Source organism: Trifolium pratense, linkage group LG2 (genome assembly GCF_020283565.1).
Source record: "Trifolium pratense cultivar HEN17-A07 linkage group LG2, ARS_RC_1.1, whole genome shotgun sequence".
NCBI classification, from domain to species: domain Eukaryota; kingdom Viridiplantae; phylum Streptophyta; class Magnoliopsida; order Fabales; family Fabaceae; genus Trifolium; species Trifolium pratense.
The window spans coordinates 44,114,141-44,138,673 of record NC_060060.1 but is presented as its reverse complement, the minus strand read 5'-3'; the positions used below and the strand labels follow the sequence as shown (position 1 = coordinate 44,138,673).

The 24,533-nt window shown below is 32.6% G+C and overlaps 1 long non-coding RNA gene and 2 pseudogenes across 4 annotated transcripts; all 3 read left to right on the top strand.

Moving 5' to 3' along the window:
• The first annotated feature begins 10,090 nt into the window (after positions 1 to 10,090).
• LOC123906140 lies at positions 10,091 to 12,238 on the top strand (annotated as a pseudogene).
• Positions 12,239 to 12,725: 487 nt separating this feature from the next.
• LOC123906144 lies at positions 12,726 to 16,659 on the top strand. Of its 4 annotated transcripts, none has more exons than XR_006808782.1 (5): positions 12,726 to 13,096; positions 13,686 to 13,738; positions 13,876 to 13,929; positions 15,238 to 15,301; positions 15,405 to 16,048. It is a non-coding gene; the product is annotated as an uncharacterized LOC123906144 (long non-coding RNA). The 4 variants fall into 4 exon arrangements; XR_006808780.1 differs by lacking the exon at positions 12,726 to 13,096 and adding an exon at positions 16,090 to 16,659 and having other exon boundaries at positions 13,426 to 13,738; positions 15,405 to 15,463; XR_006808781.1 differs by lacking the exon at positions 12,726 to 13,096 and adding an exon at positions 16,063 to 16,659 and having other exon boundaries at positions 13,426 to 13,738; positions 15,405 to 15,463.
• Positions 16,660 to 17,101: 442 nt separating this feature from the next.
• Positions 17,102 to 19,249, top strand: LOC123906138 (annotated as a pseudogene).
• The last annotated feature ends 5,284 nt before the right edge of the window (positions 19,250 to 24,533 follow it).

Genomic DNA, 24,533 nt, shown 5'->3' with positions numbered 1-24,533 from the left:
TTCTTCTCCTTCAAAGCTTACTTTGAATTTGTTAAAGACTCTTGTTAGAAACATTCCATAAGGAAGAGTGACTTTTCTGGATTCATTTTCAATGACAGAAACCATATGTTTGAGCATGACAAAGGGTAGGTTGAGAGGAATTTTGTTGAACATATGATACATTATCAACATATCATTGTCAGTGACTTTATCCTTGCTGCCTTTTCTGGGAAAGATGGCATGAAGACACATGTTGTGGAACATTTTGAACACAAGTTTAAGTTTGGAAGAGGATGGATTTTTGAGAGAGGTTCCGGGTTCATAGATTTCAGACATGAATGTTTCCTTGTTCACTCCTGCCATGGAGAACCAGCTTTCTCCATACAGTTTGTGACCAGATGAGGGTACATCTAAGAGTTCACTGAGGAGTTGTTCAGTGACCTTGAATTTGATTCCTTTGAGTTCAGAAGCAATGTAGGTTTGTTCAGAGGAAATAACAGCATTGAAGTAAAAAGCTGAGATAAGGTTAGGATAATGAGTTTCTCTAATGTTGAACAAGTTTGTCCATCCAAGAGGGTTGGTATATTGGGTTAGGTCATGATCTGTGTTGATAAGATCATCAAAGTTATACACTCTACCAGGAAGAACAGGTTTTTTCTTTGAAAAAAATTTCAAAACTTTGTTGACAATCCTCATGAATAAGAGGAGCAGGTTTTTTGAGTTTTCTAATCATGATATCTTCTTCAGAAGATTCAGATTTTGAAGGTTTGGTGTGGTGTTTGGACGATGAAGGTCTTTTTGAGTAGGTTTTAATTTCAGGAACAGATTTGGCTTTTGGAGAGCCTGAGTGTGTATTTTCTGAATCATCATCAGAGAGAGAGTACACAGTTTTATCTATTGCTGGTCTTCTCCCAGCACCTGAGGCTAATCTACTTGATTTTCTGACTTTTGAAGCATCAAGTGATTTTGATTTTTTGGTTTTGGTTGAAGTTGAAGTTTTCTTAGTGATAGGGTTAGTTTTGATTTTTGGAGTGGTGGTTTTGATTTCAGCAGAGGTTTGAGAACATTGAATGGGTTCAATGACGGTTTTACAAGTAATTGGAATGGTTCCAATTAAAACTTCAGAGATTTGAATGGTTGTTGGTGGTGGTGATTGTGTTTCAATAGAGGGTTGGTTTGTTTGAGGCGTATTTGAGGGATTTGATTGAACTTCAATCTCATTTTCACGAGTTGAAAGGGATTTAGAAGAGGTAGAGGAGGATGATTTGGTACCTGACTTTTGAGAAGAGGATGAACAACTTTCCATTTTGTTCTTGTTTGCAGGTTTCTTCAAACGAGCCATGGAAGCAAAATTTGATTTTGGAAGATGAACAGTGGAGAAGAGATAAGGGTTTGATGAATAGTGGAGAATAGATAAGGATTTTACGGAAGTGATGATGAAAGAGTGTAGATTTTGTTTTGATTAAATAAACCACTAATGAGAGAGTGTCTAGAGAATAGGAAAGGATTTGATAGATAGGTTAGGTGTAGCTTAGTACAATTATGAATAGTTGCAAATTGTACTTAGGAAAACTAAAAGGAGAGAGAGAGATAGTTAAGGCGTGAGAAAGAGAGAGACAAATGTCATGGGAAGAGTAAAGGACTTAAAAATTATAATTAATTTGAGAAATAAACATTTAAGAGTTTTCAGCCAAAACTTAGATCATTTTTTTTAAGACCTGATTTTTTGTTCAGGGAAAGAATGTTCTCCTGACGTTCTCCAAGAGGAGAAACTTTGTCTCAACAATATTCAGCTGGGATTTTTTATAATTCTTAAATTTTCTTTAATAAAATTAAAACGATCTTCAGTTAGAGGTTTTGTAAAAATATCAGCTAATTGAGATTCAGTATCAACAAATATTAATTCAACATCTTTTTTGCAAACATGGTCACGTATGAAATGATGTTTAATTTCAATATGTTTAGATCTAGAATGCTGAATGGGATTCTTTGATAAATTAATGGCACTAGTATTATCACAAAGAATTTTAATATTTGTGTACCTTAGGGAAAAGTCCTCAAGTTGGTTTTTGATCCATATCACTTGTGAACAACAATTTGCAGCTGATACATATTCTGCTTCAGTTGTTGAGAGTGCTATGGTGTTTTGCTTCCTACAGCACCAACTTACAAGAGCTTCACCAAGAAATTGACAAGCACCACTTGTGCTTTTTCTTTCAAGCTTGTCACCAGCATAGTCAGCATCACAATAGGCTTTTAGGTCAAAATGAGATCCCTTTTTGTACCATAGACCAACATCTGGTGTTCCCACCAAATATCTAAAAATCCTTTTGACTGCTGTAAGGTGAGATTCCCTTGGAGATGTTTGAAATCTTGCACAAAGACCAACTGAGAATACAATGTCTGGTCTACTTGCAGTTAAATATAGAAGTGATCCAATCATTCCTCTATATTCTTTTTCAGACACAGTTTTACCACTTTCATCTTTGTCTAAATTTGTTGATGGATGCATTGGAGTAGTCATGATCTTTGCTTCATTCATGTTGTACTTCTTGAGAAGATCTTTGATATATTTTTCTTGACTAATAAAGATTCCATCATCTTGTTGCTTGATTTGCAAGCCAAGAAAGAAACTGAGTTCTCCCATCATGCTCATTTCAAATTCACTTTGCATAAGGTTTGAAAAATCCTCGCACATTTTTTCGTTAGTAGCACCAAATATAATATCATCAACATATACTTGCACAATTAATAAATCATTTTCATTTGTTTTTCTAAAAAGTGTTGTATCAATTTTTCCTCTAGAAAAACCATTTTCAATTAAAAATGAGCTTAATCTATCATACCATGCTCTTGGGGCTTGTTTAAGTCCATATAAAGCTTTGGTAAGTTTAAAAACATGATTAGGTTTGTGTTCATCTTTAAAACCAGGAGGTTGATGGACATAAACCTCTTCATTTAAAAATCCATTTAAAAATGCACTTTTCACATCCATTTGAAAAAGTTTAAGACACTTATGAGATGCATATGCAAGTAATATTCTAATTGCTTCTAACCTTGCTACTGGTGCAAAAGTCTCATCATAATCTATACCTTCTTGTTGATTATAACCTTGAGCAACAAGTCTTGCTTTGTTGCGAATTACCTTACCATTTTCATCCATTTTATTTCTGAAGACCCATCTAGTTCCAATGATAGAATGATCTGCAGGAGCTGGTACTAGTTTCCATACTTCATTCTTTTCAAATTGTGAAAGTTCTTCTTTCATAGCAATTTTCCATGATTCATCAATGATAGCTTCATCTATGGATTTTGGCTCAATTTGAGAGATCATAGCTAGATTGTTCTCATTAAGTTGAAATGATCTTCTGGTTCTTACTCCTTCTGCAGTATCGCCTATTATTTGTTCTTGAGGATGATTGTTTACAATCTTCCACGTTTTAGGAGGTTCTTGAGGTGGTGATTCCTGTTCTGCAACCTGTTCTTTTGATGAACTTTGCTCATCTTCATCATCTATTTCTCTTACACATGATATATCATCATATTCATCAAATTTTACATGCATGCTTTCTTCCAAAGATTTTGATGTTAGATTATAAACTCTATATGCTTTAGATGTTAAAGAGTATCCTAAAAAGATTCCTTTATCAGACTTAGAGTCAAATTTTCCTAGATTGTCTTTAATATTTAAGATGTAACAATAACACCCAAAAATGTGAAAATAAGAAACATTTGGTTTTTTATCTTTCCAAAGTTCATAAGGGGTTTTGTTCAAAACTTTTCTAATAGACATTCTATTCAAGATATAGCAAGCAGTGTTGACAGCTTCAGCCCAAAAGTATTTTTCAACATTGGATTCGTCTATCATAGTTCTTGCCATTTCTTGTAAGGTTCTATTTTTTCTTTCAACAACTCCGTTTTGTTGAGGAGTTCTTGGGCAAGAAAAGTTGTGAGAAATACCATTTTCATCAAAGAATGATTCAAAGTGGGAGTTTTCAAATTCTCCACCATGATCACTTCTTATGGAGATGATATTTGAACCTCTTTCATTTTGAACCTTTTTACAAAAGATTTTAAAAGATTCAAAAGATTCATCTTTACTTTTTAAAAATAAAACCCATGTGTATCTAGAGTAGTCATCAACAATAACAAAACCATAGTTTTTGCCACCTAGACTAGTAGTTTTGACAGGTCCAAACAAATCTATGTGAAGTAATTCAAGAGGTCTTTTAGTTGAAATAAAATCTTTAGGTTTAAAACTACTTTTGGTTTGTTTTCCCTTTGTACAACTTTCACATAGTTTATCTTTGTCAAAACTTATCTTTGGTAATCCTCTTACTAGATCAAGTTGAGAAAGTTTTGCAATTGTTCTCATATTTACATGTCCTGCTCTTTTGTGCCAAATCCATTTATCCTTTTCAAGAGATACAAAACATGACTCAACAGGCAGTTCATCTAGATATATGACATATACATTCTTTTTTCTTGATCCATTAAAAAGAGTTTTTCCAGAAGATATTTGTTTAATTTCGCATGTATGAGTTTTAAAAATAACTTCAAGACCATTATCACATAGTTGACTAATACTTATTAAGTTATGTTCTAGACCCTCTACATAATGAACATTTTCTAATTTAGCAGAATTAATTTTACCTATTATACCTTTACCTTTGATACTAGCTTTTTCATTATTTCCAAAGGTAACGGTTCCTCCTTCCTTTTCTTCAAGGGAAAGGAAGCTGTGTCTGTCTCCAGTCATGTGCCTCGAGCAGCCACTGTCCAAGTACCATGGCTTTTTCTTGACTGCTAGCATACATTCCTGTATTTGAGTTTAGTAAGACTTTTGGTACCCATTTGGATTTGGGTCCTTGTTGGTTAGTGTTTTTAAAATGTATTCTCTTATGAGATGGTTTTGTGTATGCATTCCTTTGAGACCAGTTTTGGAGATTATCTGGAGAATGATCTCTCACAGAATTTTTTGATCGTTTCTTAAAACAGAAGTATCTTATATGTCCATGTTTATGACAGAAGGAACAAAACAGTTTTTTTACTTTTTGATCTTTTTTAGGTAAGAAAACTTTATCATAAATTGTTTGATGAGTTTTGAAGCCTATTCCATTTTTATCAATTACTCTTTGTTGAACACCTAGGATGTTTTCAAAGGTTTCAGTTGCTTTTACATATTTGGCTATGTCTTTTTCTAAAAGTGAAATATTCTGTTTTAGTCCTAAGTTTTCTTGTTGAACAATAATTTCTTCTTTACTTAACTTAGCTACTTTATCTAGATCATTTTGAACTCTTTTTAAAGTGTCTTTTAAGGTTTTATTTTTAGTTTCATACTCATCTTTTTCTTTGATGACTTTAGTAAGTTCAAATTTATACTCATCTCTTTCTTTAATAATTTCAGTGAGTTCATTTTTAAGTTGATCATACTTTTGAGCAGTAATTTGTGAATCATACAAGAGATTATCAAATAGTTGTTCAGTTTTCATGCATGATGAACAAGGTTCAAGATTTACCTCATCAAAGTTGGTTCTGGTCATTAGGCAGACATTTGCTTCTTCTTCTTCTGGTAATTCTTCTAGATCGTCCCATGTAGCCATCATGGATTTGTTGTAGGGAGGTTTTCTTTGCTTCAGCTTTGGACATTCATTTTTGTAATGTCCAGTTTGATTGCATCCGTAACACTTTACTTGGCTTAAATCAGTTTCATTTCTTCTTGGTGGAAATGAATTTTTGATTTGATTTCTTCTCATCATCAGCCTTTGGATTCTTCTTGAGAGAAAAGCCATTTCTTCCTCATCATCTTGTTGAAGGGGATTCTCTTCATCACATGTTATTTCTCTTTTAAGGTTCTCTTTTACTTGTGATTCTAGAGCAATCATTTTGTTATTTGCTGGTTTCTTTTCTTGAAGTATTGCTTCATGAGCTTTTAAAGATCCAATGAAATCTTCTAGATCCATTGTTTTGAGATCTTTTGCTACAGTTATTGCAGTTACTATGTGTCTCCATTCTTCTGGTAGACATCTTAGTAGCTTTCTTATTCTCTCATGTGTGGTATACTTTTTGCCAAGAGAATTTAGCTCATTTATGATGACTGTAAACCTTCCATACATTTGATCTATAGTTTCACTATTACTCATTTCAAACAGTTCAAACTTTCTTACTCCTATGTCAATCCTTGTTTCTTTTATGTGGCTGGTTCCTTCATGGTGTGTTTGAAGAGTGGTCCACATTTCTTTGGCGTTCTTGCATTCCATGATCCTGTCATATTCTTCCCTGCACAAAGCACTTTTAATAAATAATTGAGCTTTAGTGTTTAGTAGTACCCTGTCAGATTCTTGAGTTGTCCATTCAAGTTGTGGTTTTGGTGTGAATGAATCTTTGACCAGTGGAGCATAGTCTCCAACTTCAACTACAGCCCACATGTTGATGTCTTGTGACCTAAGAAATAGTTCCATCTTGTCTTTCCAGTAGTAGTAGTCATTTCCTTCAAAAAGAGGTGGTCTATTTGATGATCCTCCTTCTGAGATGAATTTTGCAGGTTTAGACATTACTTCCTTCCTGAATCTTTTCCTCAAGCACTTGTTAGATGCTTAGATTTTAGAGGCAGTGCTCTGATGCCAATTGAAGTAACAAGGTTTGTCACAAGGAAGGGGGGTTTGAATTGTGACCCTTTAAAATTTTCTACTGCAAAATAAAGTTAGACAATAACAGCCTACAAAAGCTTGATGGTTAGATCAACTGGAGAACGTTCTCCTTAAAATGTAAGTGCAAATAATCAAGTGATTAGTGTGTATAGTGTTTGCATAAAATAAAAGAGTAAGGGAGAAGAGAATCACACAAAGAATTTATCCTGGTTCACCCCTTAATAGTATGGGCTACTCCAGTCCCCACTTGCGTGAGATTATCCACTATAATCTAGACCAAGATTACAGAAACTTCCCTTTGATCTAAGCCCAGATCAAAGAACCCTTTATGACCTAAATCCAGATCACAAAGTATCCAGCTATATTCAGCTGATCTACCTTTACAAGGTAACCTCAATCAATTATACCCAATTGACTTGAGAGAATCCTAAAGATTTAACAATGATTCTTTTGGATCTAAGCTTATACACCTAACCGGATGTGAAGCTTACAAATTGATACACTCAAAGTACTCTACAAAATATGATCCTAGATTTCTAGAGAGCTTTAGAGTATGAGTGAAAAGAAGAGCTTGATTGCTTGAGATAGAATGTATTTAGATTGCTTTGTGTGCTTCAAGTTCTTGCTCTTCCCATTAAACCAACGTGCTATTTATAGATGGAGATGCTCCCTTGATGCTTGGACATCACACATATTCGTTGTGAGTGGAGAAATAGCCGTTGAGAGACAAACAAACCAGCCCATGTGATTCTGTCCTTCAGATGCTTCAGGAGATCGTTCTTCTCATGGTCTCTGACAGTCACTTGTACTTGTTGGTCAGAAATATTCTTTGGCCAACTGTAAATGGGTTGTCTCTGAGTGTATATCCGTTGCAAATGTATTTCCCATGTGGGAAAATAAGATTTGAATTCATTTGGATAAGATTGCCACCTAAGTGCAGAAACTGGGAGATCATTCTCCAGGACGTTGGAGACCATTCTCTGAGATGGTGTGGATAAGGTCCAACGAAAATATAGCTGTTGCAAGTTGTTGCAAGTTGTCAACCAGCTGTAAACTCTTCATCAAAGGCATAGAGTAGCCACTGTTCACTTGTCCTTCAAAGGACACATGAATAGTAAGATGAGTACTTTTTTATGGGGGAATGTAGCCACCCTTGTCATAAGCTTTGTACTTGATTCAGATGTGAGGCTTCTATGCAAGCTGTATGTACTTGTTGCTGAGTTCTTATTGGTCTAGATTATCTTCTTTAATGATGTTCTATGAGAACATAAAGCCTTGTTGCAAGATGTGAAGTTATTATTCCTTAAAGAAGCTTATTTGAGTAAGCTCAAGAACCAAAATTAATTCCTTGCCTTAAATGACTTATTTGTACTGTTATGATCCTTTAATAAGTCCAACTTAAAAGTTCTTTCTTGTCTTGTACCAGTTGACTTGAATAAGTGCTTATGCTTTAGAACGCATAAGTCTGGAGACCAATCTGAGATCATTCTTCTACTGCAGATTTGTCTAAAACTTGTTTGATTCTTTTCTTATGAGTGAAACAAGGTTAATTTAATCCATTGCATCTGTTCTTAAATTAAATCACTCAAGAGCACTTGTTAGATCACAAAATGATCAGAATCAAATTAAAATTTAATTAAGGGTTGTTATCTTTAAAACATCAAAATAGGATTTTGTCTCAACAATTTTGTATAGTTAAATTTCGTTGGTTAAAGTTGTGCTAAATAGCACTACTCTCCTACACTCATTTTCATATAATATATAGATTTCAATTTTCAATCTTAACAATTGTCAAAAAAGAATTTTCAAACTTAGCATTTTGTTTCTTTTTTTTTTCAGAGACAATTGGTCTGAAATAATATATTGATTACCTATTTTGAATAATTACATGATTAAAAAATGTCCACATATTCTAATTTAACTGACAAAAAATATCCAAATTATTAAAGAGAATGTTATGACTAAGGTTTAAACTTCGATTCCCTCACTAAAGTAGTCATTATGTGTATCACTTTATAATAATTTTATCGAATAAACATTCAATTTAGTTCGAGAACCATCAATCTCTCTTTAATGGTCCTCCTTACACTATAAAAATATATTAAATGATCCTTAAACTGTTAATAATCCATCATTTTGGTCCTTAAACTATGATTTTCTCACATGTTTTTAAAAGAATTGAGGGGTTAAATTGATGTATTAACAATAATTTAGGGATTGTTTAGTATATTTTGATAGTTTGAAAACTAAATTAAAGATATATCATTAATTTAAGGATCAAATTGAAGGTTTATTCTAATTTTACCATTTTATCTATCTAGAAAAAATTTCACCAAAAATATGTTTGACCAAAGGTAAAGTTGCAAAAGATATTTGAAATTTAGTAGTATAATTTGCCCCAGGTATGATAGTTATTTTGGATACCAAAAATGTTAAATTTTTTAATAGCAAGAATCTGTCTCATATATTTGATAATCATTTTGAAATTTTTATCAGTTAGGAATTGTCTCGTATATGATATTTAATTTGAAATTTATATAAGTCAGAACTTATCCCGTATAAGATAGTTTTTTTTTTTTTAAAACAAATTGTAATTGGTTAGAACTTTCTCACATTTGATAATTATTTTAAAAATTTTATCAATTACAATTGCCCCATATATCATAGTTAGTTTGAAATTTACATTAGTTAGAACTTAACCCGTATAAAATAGTTTTTTTGATTTATTTTTTTTTTTAATTTTTATTAGTAATAACTTGTGTCACATATGATAAGTACTTTGAATATTTTATCAGTAATAATTTATCCCGTATAAGATAGTTAAATTTATATATCAGTTAAAACTTATCCCGTGTCAATTAGTTTTTTTTGAAATTTTTATTAGTTATAATTTGTCTCACAAATGATATTTATTTTAAATTTTTTATCGGTGATAATTTATCCCGTATACGATAGTTAAAATTTATATATTAATTAAAATTTAGGGTAGGAAGAGAGAGAGAAATGTAAGATTTAAAGGAAGAACGTGAGTTTGAGAAAGAAAGTAGAAATTTGAATAAAAGATATTTGAAATTTGATTTGAGACATTTGGAACCCAAAAAAGTTTGAAAGTGACTTATTCACATGGCTTAGACGATTTAGTTCCACAAACCGAATTTTCACTCAAAAAGTGCAAAATGTGGCAGACTTAGTTACAATGTAAAAACTAGTTTGATAAAACACTTTTTCACTCACAAACTAAAAAAATGGCTCATATGACTTGATTCCATCAGAAATGATATGTACTTTTAGTTCCGTTATTAAATTTTGGGACATCAATTACTCTTATTTATGATACATGGCGTGGCAACAATTTAACCGAGAGTAGTTTATAGTTATGCCAACTAATATTCTTATATAGATTAAATTAGATAAAAGAAGTCACAGCAGCTTCCGTTGCACCAATTACAGTAAGCAGTGGAATCAATTCAAAAGAGAGCCTTCTCCGCCACTTCTGCAAAATCAACCGGAGTAGTCGCTGCCATCGTCAGCCACGATGATGCCGTCGTGTCTGTTAATTACTTCCGTTTCACCATTACTTTTTTCAGTTATTTTATTTTTTTATTATTTTCTTTTTTCAGTTTATATTTGTGCCGTTTGATTTAATCAAGTGGCTGAAAATAGAGCAGTAAAGAGCACTAGAGAGATTTTGACTGCAGAGGATTATCAATCTTATCCAAAACTGAGTGGCAGTTGCAGCATCATAAAAGTGAATCACTAATACCACAGTCGCAACAATTTTCATTCTTCAATCTCAACCATTAAAATGTCATTTTCAGTGTTAAGTCACGGTGCTGCTGCTGCTATCACTCTTTCTCCTTCCAACAATTTCAATTGTCGCCGATTTTACTCTCAAGCTCATTCCAATTCCCAAATACATCAAAATCTTGTTGTTAATGTTGATTCTTCATTCAATCGAATGCTCAATATCAACCCTACCCCACCCATCGTCAAATTCAATAAGATGTTAACTTCCCTTGTTAAAAACAAACAGTTTGACACTGCTATTTCCCTCTCTCAAAGGAATTCAACCTAACTTTGTTACTTTGAACATCTTGCTCAATTGTTTCTGCCACATTAGTCAACTTAATTTTGCATTTTCTGTATTAGCAAAAATTCTCAAGCTAGGTTATCAGCCTGATACCATAACAATGACTACACTTATGAAAGGCATGTGTCTTAGTGGTCAGGTTATTAAAGCTTTGGATTTTCATGACGATGTTATATCAAAGGGATTTCAGCTTAATCAAGTTAGTTATGGAATCTTGATTGATGGCTTATGTAAAAAAGGAGAAACAACAGCTGCCCTGCAGTTGCTTAGAAGGATTGAAGAGTTAATGGTTAAACCAAACGTGGTAATGTACAGTATAGTCATTAATAGTCTTTGCAAGGATAAACTTGTGAGTGATGCTTTGCATTTATATTCTGAAATGATTGTCAAGAATATTTATCCTGATGTTGTCACTTACACTAATTTAATATATGGCCTTTGCATTGTGTGTCAATTCAAAGAAGCTGTTGGTTTGTTAAATGAAATGTTGTTGAAAAACATCAGCCCGGATGTTGTTACTTTTAATATATTGATTGATGGTTTATCTAAGGAAGGAGAGTTGAGAAAAGCTAAAAATGTCTTGGCTATTATGATAAAACAAGGTGTGAAACCAGATGTTGTTACTTATAATTCTTTAATGGAGGGGTATTTTTTGGTTAAAGAAGTGAACAAGGCCACATATGTATTCAATACATTTGCTCAAACGGAAGTGAAACCAGATGTTGTTAGCTACAATGTCATGATTAATGGTTTATACAAGAATAAAATGGTGGATGAAGCCATGGATCTCTTCAAAGAAATGCATTTAAAAAACATAGCTCCTAATACTAGAACATACAATTCACTTATTGATGGGCTTTGCAAATCGGGGAGAATCCCTGATGCTTGGGATCTTGTTGATGAGATGCATGATAGAGGCCTACATGCTAATGTCATCACTTACAATTCTATATTGGATGCTTTGTGCAAAAGCCATCAGATTGACAAAACAATTGAATTATTTGTGAAGATCAATGAACAAGGAATTCAGCTAGATATGTATACTTACACTATACTTGTCGATGCACTATGCAAAAATGGAAGACTGAAGGATGCACTAGAGATTTATCAGGATATTTTGATTAAAGGCTACCATTTTAATGTGACGATGTATAATGTTATGATTGATGGGCTTTGTAAAGAGGGCTTGCTTGATGAAGCATTGTCCTTAATGTCAAAAATGGAAGATAACGGTTGCACCCCTAACGGCATAACTTACACAACTCTTATTCATGCTTTGTCAAAAAATGGCAAGAATGAGAAGGCGGTGAAACTTCTTCGTGAAATGATTGCTAGAGGTCTTTTGTAAGAGTAAAACGACCATCTAATTTTTATTTCCTTTCATATTTGTAAAAGATGGTTGGTGGAATTGGTTCACTATTACATTTGTTTTAATTTTAATTAAAAGTTATACTTTGGTAGTTTCATTATGATATTTGTAACAGCAATTGTGTTTGTCTTTTTAATTCCTTAATAGCTATCCTTTTCTTCCCAATTTTGTGTGAATCTGCATCATATTTTTTCAAGGATATTTTCCATTCACTGTGATTGTTTGAGTTCAATTTATATTTAATAGAATAGATGAAACGAAAGACGTTGCATCTTTAGAGTACATGATCCGAGGAGGCATGTTGTAAGTATTACTGATAGGTCTAGCAGGCTGCAATGCACCTTTATCTAGTTGCGAGGTATTCAGTTCATTTTTTATCTTGCAACATTAGGATTTGCATTTAAACTTCAACTGCCAGAGCAAGCTTGCATACACCAGTTTTTCATTTTCCTGATCGAAAAGGGTAGCCGGACATAAATGAAGTTATTTATAATAAGTTTCTGTTTTTTCTTTTTCAAAGGTCTTAATGTCTTGTGTCTTTTAGATTATAAGCATCTTTTTTTTTTTTTTTTTTTTTTTTCTGTTTCAAAGGTTTTAATGTCTTATGTCTTTTAGATCTACATGATGATTTGTTGTAATAAATGTCTAGGCTTGTTTCACTTCCTCTCCTTTGTACTTCTGAATATAATATTTAATTTAATCTTATACATTGGAAACGAAAGAGATAGAATTTACGTTGGTAGCATGTGTAAAAGCAAACCAGTTCTGCGCACTTCATATGCTGGAATAGTTACATGCATACAACTGAGGAGTTTGATCTTCACTTGCCTAGACAGTTCATCATGGGGAAACTTCGTTGAATGCACCAAAAGAAACATCTGAAAGATAACTAAGTTAACTAGGTTCTGTATGTCTTGTTATGCTTGTGATTTCCGACAACATTGGAACTTACTTTCATGGTTTGTCAAATTGACCAAAGATGATGCTAGAAAACTGGTTTGTTATGATGTATGACCATACATTTCAATGAATTGTTGCTAATGTTTTGTTATACATTTGTGCTTAGTAGATTTTAGAGTATCCTCCTAATAGTTGAGATCAAACAAGCTTTATGTATCTGAGGTAGTGATGTAATACTGAGAAATTCCAATCTATCCATTTCTCAAACTAAATGATTTCTAAGATATCTGGTAATTCTGTTCTACAATGGTTATTAAATAATTTATTTTCTGAGCTAAATACTTAGTAAATTCTATGGTCGTGTTCTGACTTCACTACTTCAGCACCTTTCTATCATTCTAGTTTGATTTTCTACTTGTAGCTAAATTCTTAGTAAATTCTAGCATTGTTGTGAGCTTTGATATATACAATTATGGTTTCTGTCATCATAGTGTTTGATTTGATGTGTGAATTTAAGGATTTTTTGAATCTACTCTTGGTCTTAATGTGTCTCTTGGAAGGACTTTTTACCTAATAGAATTGACTATTAGTTTATTATCGTTTCATGATTTACTTATTATGTCGTCATAATCTAGAAAATGTCATACTAACATATGTGCTCACTCTGTGAAATGATGGCTGCTATTTGATATAACAGAGAAACTTCTTTGTGAAATGATGGCTAGGGGTCTATCATAAGAGTAAAACAAGGTGAGATCCTTTCTAGTTACAAATTAAGTTATTTGAATTTTCATGACTACCACACTATGTTTATTTCCTTTTCATGACTACCACACTATTGTTATTGAAAGAATAGTAGTGATTAATTTATCTTCTATTTTTTCTAGTCTGGACGTATTGCAGCAGCTACAGTCTGTTAATATCAGCCCTGTTATCATTTTGTAAGTCTGTTGATAGAACCTGTACATGTGCTCATCCTGTATTGTTTTACTTTTCCAACCCTTTTCTTAGACATTTTAATTGCAGCTCTAGGATTCGTTGTCTGCAATGTTTAATTATATATCATGATTGAATGTACAAATAAACTAGAAGTACTCAAGAAGTACATATAAAGAACAATTTAACCTTTATGTTTACTTATATAAATGACTATTTACTTATTATTGGAGGGGTCGGAGTTCGAACCATGTATTCCCCACTTCTAAGAATATGGTTGTTTTTTTAAAATAAAACTTAGGCTAAATTATACTTTTGGTCCCTTAGGTTAATTTTAAGTTTCAGGTCTCTTAAGTTTTTTTAATTTCATTTTGGTAAATGTAATAAGTTAGTCCCTTAAGTTTTTTCGTTTAATTTTGGTCCGTTAAGTTATGAATTTTGAACACTTTGGTCGCTTATATTATAAATGTTAAGATATTTTGGTCTCTAATTGAAGGACTAAATTGTATAAGTTTTGTAAATTAAAGGATCAAAGAGTGCAGCATTCATAACTCAAGGGACCAAAATGAAATGAAAAAAACCTAAAGAACCAAATTGTTAAATTTTGATAAGTTAGTCCCTTCATCAGATGTTGGACAAGATCAAACTCTTTACTTATCGGTGGTTGAAGACGACGAGTGTTACTTTAGTCTTAAACTACCATAGTTGGTGGTCTAGTCCTTTGTTATGTTTGGGCCTTGTATGATTGATTTTCTTCTGTGATTATTTGTAAACTTTGGTAGTGTCTACCTTGTCACACCTTGTGCTGAGGAGGCTGTTTGTTAATATCATTTTAGCTTCTTCAAAAAAACAAAGTTTTTTTCGTTTAATTTTGCTCTCTTAAGTTATGAATTTTGAACACTTTGGTCCCTTAAATTACAAATATTAAGATATTTTGATCTCTAATTGAAGGACTAAATTGTATAAGTTTTGTAAATTAAAGGATCAAATTCCACGGCATTCATAACTTAGGGACCAAAATGAAACAAAAAAAACTTAAAGAACCAAATTGTAAATGTTTGTAACTTAAGAGACTAAAATGAAACAAAAAAAAAAAACTTAAGGGACCAAAAATATAATTTAGCCTAAAACTTAATTACATGCCTAATCACTTACCTTCTTGCCTTGATTGTGCTTCCCCTTACTCCTTCACACTCATATCATTCTGTTCTTTCTTTGTCTGTTATTTTCTTAATTGTTGTTTGCTTTTCTTCAGTTCTTCATATGGCATTTCATTTACCAAAAGCTGATAACTCTCTTTGCCTTTTTGACAGTGTATTTTAAAGATGTGTGTAAGATATAGCTTAATTTCAAAAGAGCTGGTTGTAAATTTCTGGAGTTGAGTTGATTCTGGATTTTTCTCTTTATTACGTGGCCAATTTTGTTTTCTCGTTTCAATAGAACTAGTGAGGATTGTACTAAGCTGAACATTTGATCGCAGAGTTGGTGTCCAATTATTTCAAGTGTTGCATGGAAGACTCCAATGATTCCACTACCAAGGTATGATCCAATTATGCTTCGCACAAAACAAGAAAGCACTTGCAAAATGTTTCGTTCTTACGACAAACAGCTCCTCGCAAAACAAGCACTTGTAGCACTTAGAATTGGTTGCTTACATGTGCTCTGCTGCATTTTTTATTTCTATTGCTCTATCTTATCTCTTTGTTGAAATTGTTTCTATGGCTTTCCTTTCATATCCCAACAGGTTTATCTGTAAAATTCTTCGAGTTTGTGAAAAATGTGTTACATTTGTTTTTGGACCCGCACAAAATCTTTTAACTAAATCCCAACTTAAAAGCTCAATCTTTCGTCCCATAAATGTAACTAAAATGGTAGCTACCAGAGATATTATCGGAGTGGCCGGGGTTCGAACCCCGAATTCCACACTTCTCCACATTTAAATGTGTGAGAGTCTAGCCACTAGGCTACTTTGACAAAAAAAAAAAAAGATCTTAATCTTTCATTAGTTAATTTTAATCACATATTCATATTGGATAAAAATAATGGATGAAAGCTTGTCAAAGCAAAATGACATTTAAACAAACTGTATATATGCCTTTTCTTTTTCACATATTCACTATGGTTTTAACCACTTACAGAATGATTACTAACATTCAGTCATTCAGATCAAGTAAGAGTGTTGCAGCAAAGAAAAGTTGGATTGAGGAGAGAATCATGTGGAGAGAATCAACACATGATTTCTTATCTAACATATGTAGATTTCATTGCTATCTATCATTATTGAGACCGAATTATGTGAATATGAGAAAACCATCACATGCTCATTTTGGCAAGTTAATTTGGCTGTGGGGATTAGGATCAGTGTTATTTTTTGTAATAGTTCAATTTGAAGGAAATAACTATTGTAAAAAAAAAAAAAAACTACTGTATTGCTGTCAAAATGGGTCGGGCTATCGGGCCGGCCCATTAGCCCTATATATTTACACGTGCCGGGCTTCAAAAATAGTGAGCCGAGCCTTATCGACCAGGTTTTTTCATGGGCCGACATGGGCCGGCCCACAGGCTTTTGGGCCAGCTCCTGAAAGAATTTAAAAAAAATGTAAAAAAAAAAAAAACTGAAATTTTGATTTTAAAACAAAAAGATATTTTGGCCCCTTAAGTTTGTTATTATTAGGATAATTATCTCTTTAAGATATTCGGGCCTTATTCTAAGTATGTTATTTATTTCTCTTTAACCGAAAAAATTAGGAATTTGTTGTTAATGTTAGTATTTTTTTTTCACCCTCATTGAAATTTAAACCTTTTTTTTTATAAGCAAAATAATATTATTAAAGGGAGTACAAGAAGCACTCTAATCCATGTACAAAGTGTGAGGTCCGGACCCAGCATCATAACAAGATACACTAACCACCTTCTATGAAGGGTTGAAGAGTTTCGCCAAAATCATGTGCTCGAAATTTGAAATTTAAACCTTAAACTCATTACCTCCTTTAACCCTTACCTCCATTTTGGCCTCTTCAAAAAAAAAAAAAAACCCTTACCTCAAACAATAAACAAAATTTATTTAAAATATAAATTAATATGAAAATATGACATAAAATTTTATTGAATTTTATTTAGAGATATTCATCCTCCCATTAATGGATAAAGTGTAAAATCAAAATCTAATCCAAAAGACCAAAATTGAGTTGCTTTTGTTACAACAACCGCAGCAGCAGCAGCAGCAGCATCTCATTCAACTCCCAACAGCCGTTAGAATGTCATTTTCAGTGTTGAATTGTTACGGTGCTATCTCTCTTTCTACTCCCAACAATTTCTGTTTTCCAATTCCCAATTTCAATCGTAGTCGATTTAACTCTCAAGCTCATTCCAATTCCCAATTTCATCAAAATCACAATCTTGTTGTTGATGTTGATGATACTAATGCTATTTCTTCATTCAATCGAATGCTATATATCAATCCTACCCCATCCATATTCCAATTTAACAAGATATTAACTTCCCTTGCTAAGATCAACAATTACACTACTGTTATTTCATTTTCTCAACAAATGGAACTCAAAGGAATTCAAACTGACATCGTTACTTTGAACATCTTGCTCAATTGTTTCTGCCACCTTAGTCAACTTAATTTTGCATTTTCTGTATTAGCAAAAATTCTCAAGCTAGGTTATCAGCCTGATACGATAACAATGAACACACTTATGAAAGGCATGTGTCTTAGTGGTCAGGTTATTAAAGCTTTGGATTTTCATGACGATGTTATATCAAAGGGATTTCAGCTTGATCAAATTAGTTATGGAATCTTGATTGATGGCTTATGTAAAAAAGGAGAAACAACAGCTGCCCTGCAGTTGCTTAGAAGGATTGAAGAGTTAATGGTTGAACCAAGCGTGGTAATGTACAACACAGTCATTAATAGTCTTTGCGAGGATAAACTTGTGAGTGATGCCTTTCATTTATATTCTGAAATGATTGTCAAGAATATTTATCCTACTGTTGTCACTTACAATACTTTAATATATGGCCTTTGCATTGTGTGTCAATTCAAAGAAGCTGTTGGTTTGTTAAATGAAATGTTGTTGAAAAACATCAGCCCGGATGTTGTTACTTTTACTATATTGATTGATGGTTTATCAAAGGAAGGAGAGGTGAGAAAAGCTAAAAATGTCTTAGCTGTTATGATAAAAGAAGGTGTGAAACCAGATGTTTTTACTTACAATTCTTTATTGGGTACTTTGTGCAAAAATCACAATCTTGTTGTTGATGATGATGCTGGTTTTTCATTCAATGGAATTCTCGATGTCAACCCTACCCCATCATCCGTCTTCGAATTCAATAAGATGTTAACTTCCCTTGTTAAAACCAAGCAGTTTCACACTGCTATTTCCCTCTCTCATCAAATGGAACTCAATGGAATTCAACCTAACTTTGTTACTTTGAACATCTTGCTCAATTGTTTCTGCCACCTTAGTCAACTCAATTTTGCATTTTCTGTATTAGCAAAAATTCTCAAGCTAGGTTATCAGCTTGATACGATAACAATAAATACACTTATGAAAGGCATGTGTCTTAGTGGTCAGGTTATTAAAGCTTTGGATTTTCATGACAATGTTATATCAAAGGGATTTCAGCTTGATCAAATTAGTTATGGAATCTTGATTGATGGGTTATGTAAAAAAGGAGAAACAACAGCTGCCCTCCGGTTGCTTAGAAAGATTGAAGCGTTAATGGTTAAACCAAACGTGGTAATGTACAGTATAGTCATTAATAGTCTTTGCAAGGTTAAACTTGTGAGTGATGCTTTTCATTTATATTCTGAAATGATTGTCAAGAATATTTATCCTAATGTTGTCACTTACAATACTTTAATATATGGCCTTTGTATTGTCGGTCAATTCATAGAAGCTGTTAGTTTGTTAAATGAAATGTTGTTGAAAAACATCAGCCCGGGTGTTCATACTTTTAATCAATTGATTGATGGTTTATCTAAGGCAGGAGAGGTGAGAAAAGCAATAGATGTCTTAGCTGTTATGATAAAACAAGGTGTGAAACCAGATGTTGTTACTTATACTTCTTTAATAGATGGGTATTTCTTGGTTAAAGAAGTAAACAAGGCCAAATATGTATTCAACACTATTGCTCAACGGGGAGTGATTCCTGATGTTTGTAGCTATAATGTCATGCTTAATGGATTATGCAAGAATAAAATGGTGGATGAAGCAACAAATCTCTTCAAAGAAATGCATTTAAAAAACATCAGCCCAGATGTTTATACTTTTAATACACTTATTGATGGTTTATCTAAGGAAGGAGAGTTGAGAAAAGCTAAAAATGTGTTAGCTGTTATGATAAAACAGGGTGTGAAACCAGATGTTGTTACTTACAATTCTTTATTGGGTACTTTGTGGAAAAACCATCAGTTTGACAAGGCAATTGAATTATTAGCAAAGATCAAAGACCCGGAATTCAGCTAGATATGTATACATACACTATACTTGTCGATGGACTATGCAAAAATGTAAGACTTAAGGATGCACAAGTGGTTTATCAGGATCTTATACACCAGTTTTTCATTTTCCCGGTCAGAAAGGGTAGCGGAACATAAATCAAGTCATTTTCCTGGTCAAAAAGGGTTCCTGGAGCAAGCTTGCATTCACTCAACCCATTTCAAGACTTGAGTTTTTAATTGAGAGAAAAATTGACCAAAGGGGATGCTAGAAAGCTGGTTTACTAAGATGTATGAATTCCGCAGGATTTTCAGATGAATTGTTGCAATTCATTGTCTTCCTATTTGTACCTTCCTAATAATTTGTTATACATTTCTGACTTCACTACTTCAGAACTTTTCTATTATTCTAGTTTGATTTTTTAATACTTTATAATGTGTCAAATTTCATCTCCTAGCATTGTTGTGAGTTTTGACTTTTGATATTTACAATTATTGTTTCTGTCATCATAGTATTTGATTTGATGTATGAATTTAAGGATTTTTTAATCTACTCTTGGTTTTGTGCATCTCTTGGCAGGAATTTTTACATAATACTAGGTAGGTTTCATGACTTATTTATTATGTTGACATTTGTGGCTGTGTGTAGAGGCCCTAGACGCTGTGTGAAACCTCTTTATGTTGTGTTTTTGAGTAGCGGATGCAGTGGATGATACAGTGAAGGAAGGACATCATTGTTGGGACAATATGTCTCCTTACCTACCTAGTAAGTTTGGATTCAAACAAAGTGAACACCTGTATACTAGATATGTAGACTTGCACAATGAACAAAGGTTTCTTTGTCTTGTTCTTTAACAGGTTTATTTTATCTATAGGCTATATATTTTATTTCCATGATGCATTTTAAATTTTAATGAAGATTATTATTGTTTCTCCAGCCTTACTCTGTGATGTCTATCTCCTTCCTCGAGCCTTCTTTTCTTTGCTGATTTTCCTCATTTCACATAGGAAGTAACTATAAAAGAAAGTAACTTTTTGAATTTATCTGAGGAACAAACATCAATGGCTTTCTATAAAAGAAAGTAACTTTTTGAATTTATCTGAGGATATTATGTCTGTTTTGACTTTTGAGACTAAGCTACTTTCATTTGAAATTTTCACCGAGGCCATGTTTTACATTTTGCGCTGTTATTGCTAAGGATTTTGAAATGGTGAAGGAACAACTAATCCATCTTTGGTTGGCTAATTCACAAGGCATTGATACTAATGTGGAGGGAGTACTTGAAGTCCCTGAGCCTCCCATAGGTCTCAAGGGTTTTGGGATGAAGGGTTATTTGGGAATACATCTTACCCATTGGATGAGAAATACTTCTATTTTGGAAGGCTTGGTTGATGTTATACTCTACAAAATAATAGTTGAGCCAAGCTAATATGACCAAGCTAACTTCCCTTTGTCAAATGGCAATTCAAGGCGATGGTGGAAACAGCAGAATGTTACAGGGCATACAAGTTATTCCTTCCCTGCAAAAGTTGACTCTACATTACTTTAATGAGCTGCCAGAGTCGTTGGGAGCCATGACTTCTCTTCAAATAGTAGAAGCGATGCCAGAAAAGAACTGGGGAAGATTGGCAAACGATAGCTTACGTTCCTAAATTGAAGTTAATTGCAAAAGAAAAATTAATACACTTTAGTAATTTACTGAATCCCTTGCTTTATTCATCTTGTTCTTTTTAACTATATATAATTCTATGTAGCACCGACACTTCAAATTGAAAATTTGTCTTTGTGTCTGACGCCTTCACAACACCGATATATTTAGTGACATTGAAACGTTTTATTTTCTCAAATTATTATTGGTGTCTACGTGTCTCTGTCAGCATCCTGTCCTATATCTATGTTTGAGTTAGTGCTACATAGATTGTGTTTTTCTCACCAAATGTATGTTGATTTTTGACATATGGGAACTCTAAACGCAGGGAATGATTTTGCTGAATGGAAGATGGAAGTGGATTTGTGGCACCCTCATGATGAGGGCTATTATGAGGATTCATTTAGATATTTTGACAGGATAGTCAATGCTTTCTGAATGAACTTAACGGCATATAGATAACACTTCTATATGCGAAAAATGGTGAACACCTAAGAAACATATCTTTCTCCTTTCTTTATATTGTTTGACAGTATTCTCTTCTGTAACAGGCTTCATATCTTACTTAAGGAAGGCAATTTTTGTTTTTTGTAATAGATACAGAATGGAGAGAGGGTGTTGCTTGATTTGCCACATTATATCATATTCTTCACAAACACTACATTCCTGTTATGAATCTCATGATAGACTAGTTCTAAACATGCATATCATGTAGAAGTGCATTATATAGCTTAAGGATGAACTGAAATCATAGAAAGATGTCAATTATTGATAATCTGTACTTTCTTATTTTCATTTTCTCCATTTTCTAAGATCAACACACTACTTGCATGAAAAGGATATTAATTTTATTTTGTTTAGTCTTTTGAAATATTTAATGGTATGTAAATATCCTGTTTTTAAACTATTTTGAACATGTACCTTGTTTAATACATGACATTCACAATACTTATTGCAGACAAGTTATCATAAAATTCTTTATTGGTTGTGTGTTTGAGATCCTTAATTACTCAACTAATCTTTTCAACAATTCAATGTAGGATTAGCTTGTCCTTTTTTAATACCATGTTTTTTATTTCCTTAACATTTGCAATGCTAAAGGATACCGCATTCTAAATTTTATATAAATTTGGAACAAAATTAAGAATAAATATTATATAAGTTTATGGCATATGTCATCAAATTAATAACTTACTGCTATTTGCTGAAAACTGCAGAAGAAATTCTAGACTCATGGACATCTTTCTCAAGCTTCGTCATCTGAATGTTCCTCTCAACATCTCTGATATAAATCCCCTTCTTTGTAATTAGCAACATCCTTTATGATTGGGATGAATCCTTGCTTTTCAGTTTTAATTTCAACTAAATTTTAAACTGTGCCTGTGTCCTGTTTTATGTGTGTAATATTTCAATTCTGCAGCAGTGTAAATGTTTTTATTCAATCTCTTTTTGAGACCAATTTCTTCAGAGATTCATCAATAAAATCGTTGTTATTCAGTGTATTTATCAATTGGTAGCAGTTTTTATCATTCTATTATTAATCTAGTATATATAAATGAGCAATATTTTTCTAATGCAAATATAAACTTTATAACTATCTGTCTGCCATCAAAATTTGACAGTGTAACATTATTGATGGAGAGTAACTGAGTAGCTGATAGTGTCTGACTTTGAATGTGTGTCGGCTGCCTTCGATGAGGTACATCGATGATTGGTCTGTCTCTCACAAGTTCTTGCACACACACAAGTCCAATTTGCAAATATGACTTGTCGGAAAACATCGAGTACTTTCATTGAGAATGTGCAGAGGGAGCGGGACGCTAAAGAAGCTAATTTGATAGGTAAAAAGTAGTTAAATCAATTATACCTGTCGTCGGATATTTACGCTAATTCACAAGGCATTGATACTAATGTGGAGTGAGTACTCGAAGCCCTTGAGCCTCAGTCAAGACTCAAGTGTTTCAGGATGAAGGGCTATGCAGGAATACATTTTCTCCAATGGATTAGAAATACTTCTATTTTGGAATGCTTAGTTGATGTTATACTCTACAACCGAAAAATCTATCGGCGGCTTCCCCCACTTGGTAAATACCTTGTTTAACCACTCTATGTATTTAGAATGAGTGATGTAATGTAGATTGGTGATGACTTATATAAAAGAATGTGGAGTAGTAACATAAGTATGGGAGGGAGTATAATTCCAAACACCACAAAGCAAAAATTCTTTCCCCATGCAGAATGTGGAAAGTACTCGCACTTCTACAAAGCTTGCTGCTAGTGCAATGGTGGAGGGATTGTTTTCCTCCTCCCAGAGATTAATCAAGAGCACTTCAGGTATGCTTTTCCGGCGATAATTACAATATACCGTAATTATTATCTTTTCAAGCCATAAAACAATCAAAATTATCTATCTATATATATATAAATCTTAGATAGTTGTCCAGTTGTCTATCTAAACCCTAATCCACAAACCAATGAAAACCTTTCATTTAGTCACATCATCCACTTACATGCATTTAATGTGTGATACTAATTATAATAATAATAATAATAATAATAATAATAATAATAATAATAATTATTTTGGGTTATTATTATTTTAATTTTTTTTGTTCATTTTATTATTTTGTGTATTTTATTCAAAATAGTTAATGTTTTCCTAATAATCTTTTGTCCAATTTTTATGTATATAAAAAGTTGGTCGATTGTCAAAGCTACTTACTGATGTTAATAAAAAAAATAGATAAGATAAAATTTAATAAATGTTTTTGCAAATTATTTTATAGTATAAAATAGCGCATAAAACCCGTGCATCGCACGGGTAAGAGTCTAGTTATATATAACCCTAAATACAACTATTATTGTTTTGGTTATCCACTAATTGAAATTCAGCCAACCTTATTCAACTTGAAATGTTAAATTATTAGTATTACAATTATACTATATATTATCATTATCATAGTTGGTGTTAACCCTCCTATTTGTAGGTAGGTAAGGGGTTCTGACAATTTAGAGTTCGGGCGTGAGATAAAGTCTTACAAAATATTATTCTATAACTAGGAATTGAATTGGGGAATCACACCTTTGAAATTTAACAAAATTGTTTTAATTTTAGGTGCTCTCAAATGAGTAATGAAATGAGATTATGAATATTTCAAAAAAGTCAACAACTCTGTTGAATTTGCAATTTTTGTCATGTATTTAACCACTTACTTTCAATTAAGTCTTATATTTTAACAACTAGTATCCGGACCCGTGCCAAGCACGGGTAAAATGAGACTAAAAAATTAATATTTTAATATTAAAATTTTCATCATTCTAAAATAAAAAAGATGAAAAATGAAAAACTATAACATAAAAAAAGTAGGATCCCGTATTTGTCAAAAATAAAATAAATTAAGATCCCGTATTAATATATAAATATAGTCAATTAAAATAGTTTTAAAATCATTTACAATTCAATTAAAATTGTACCTCTGATTTTTTATTTTACCGAAAATTAAACGTACAA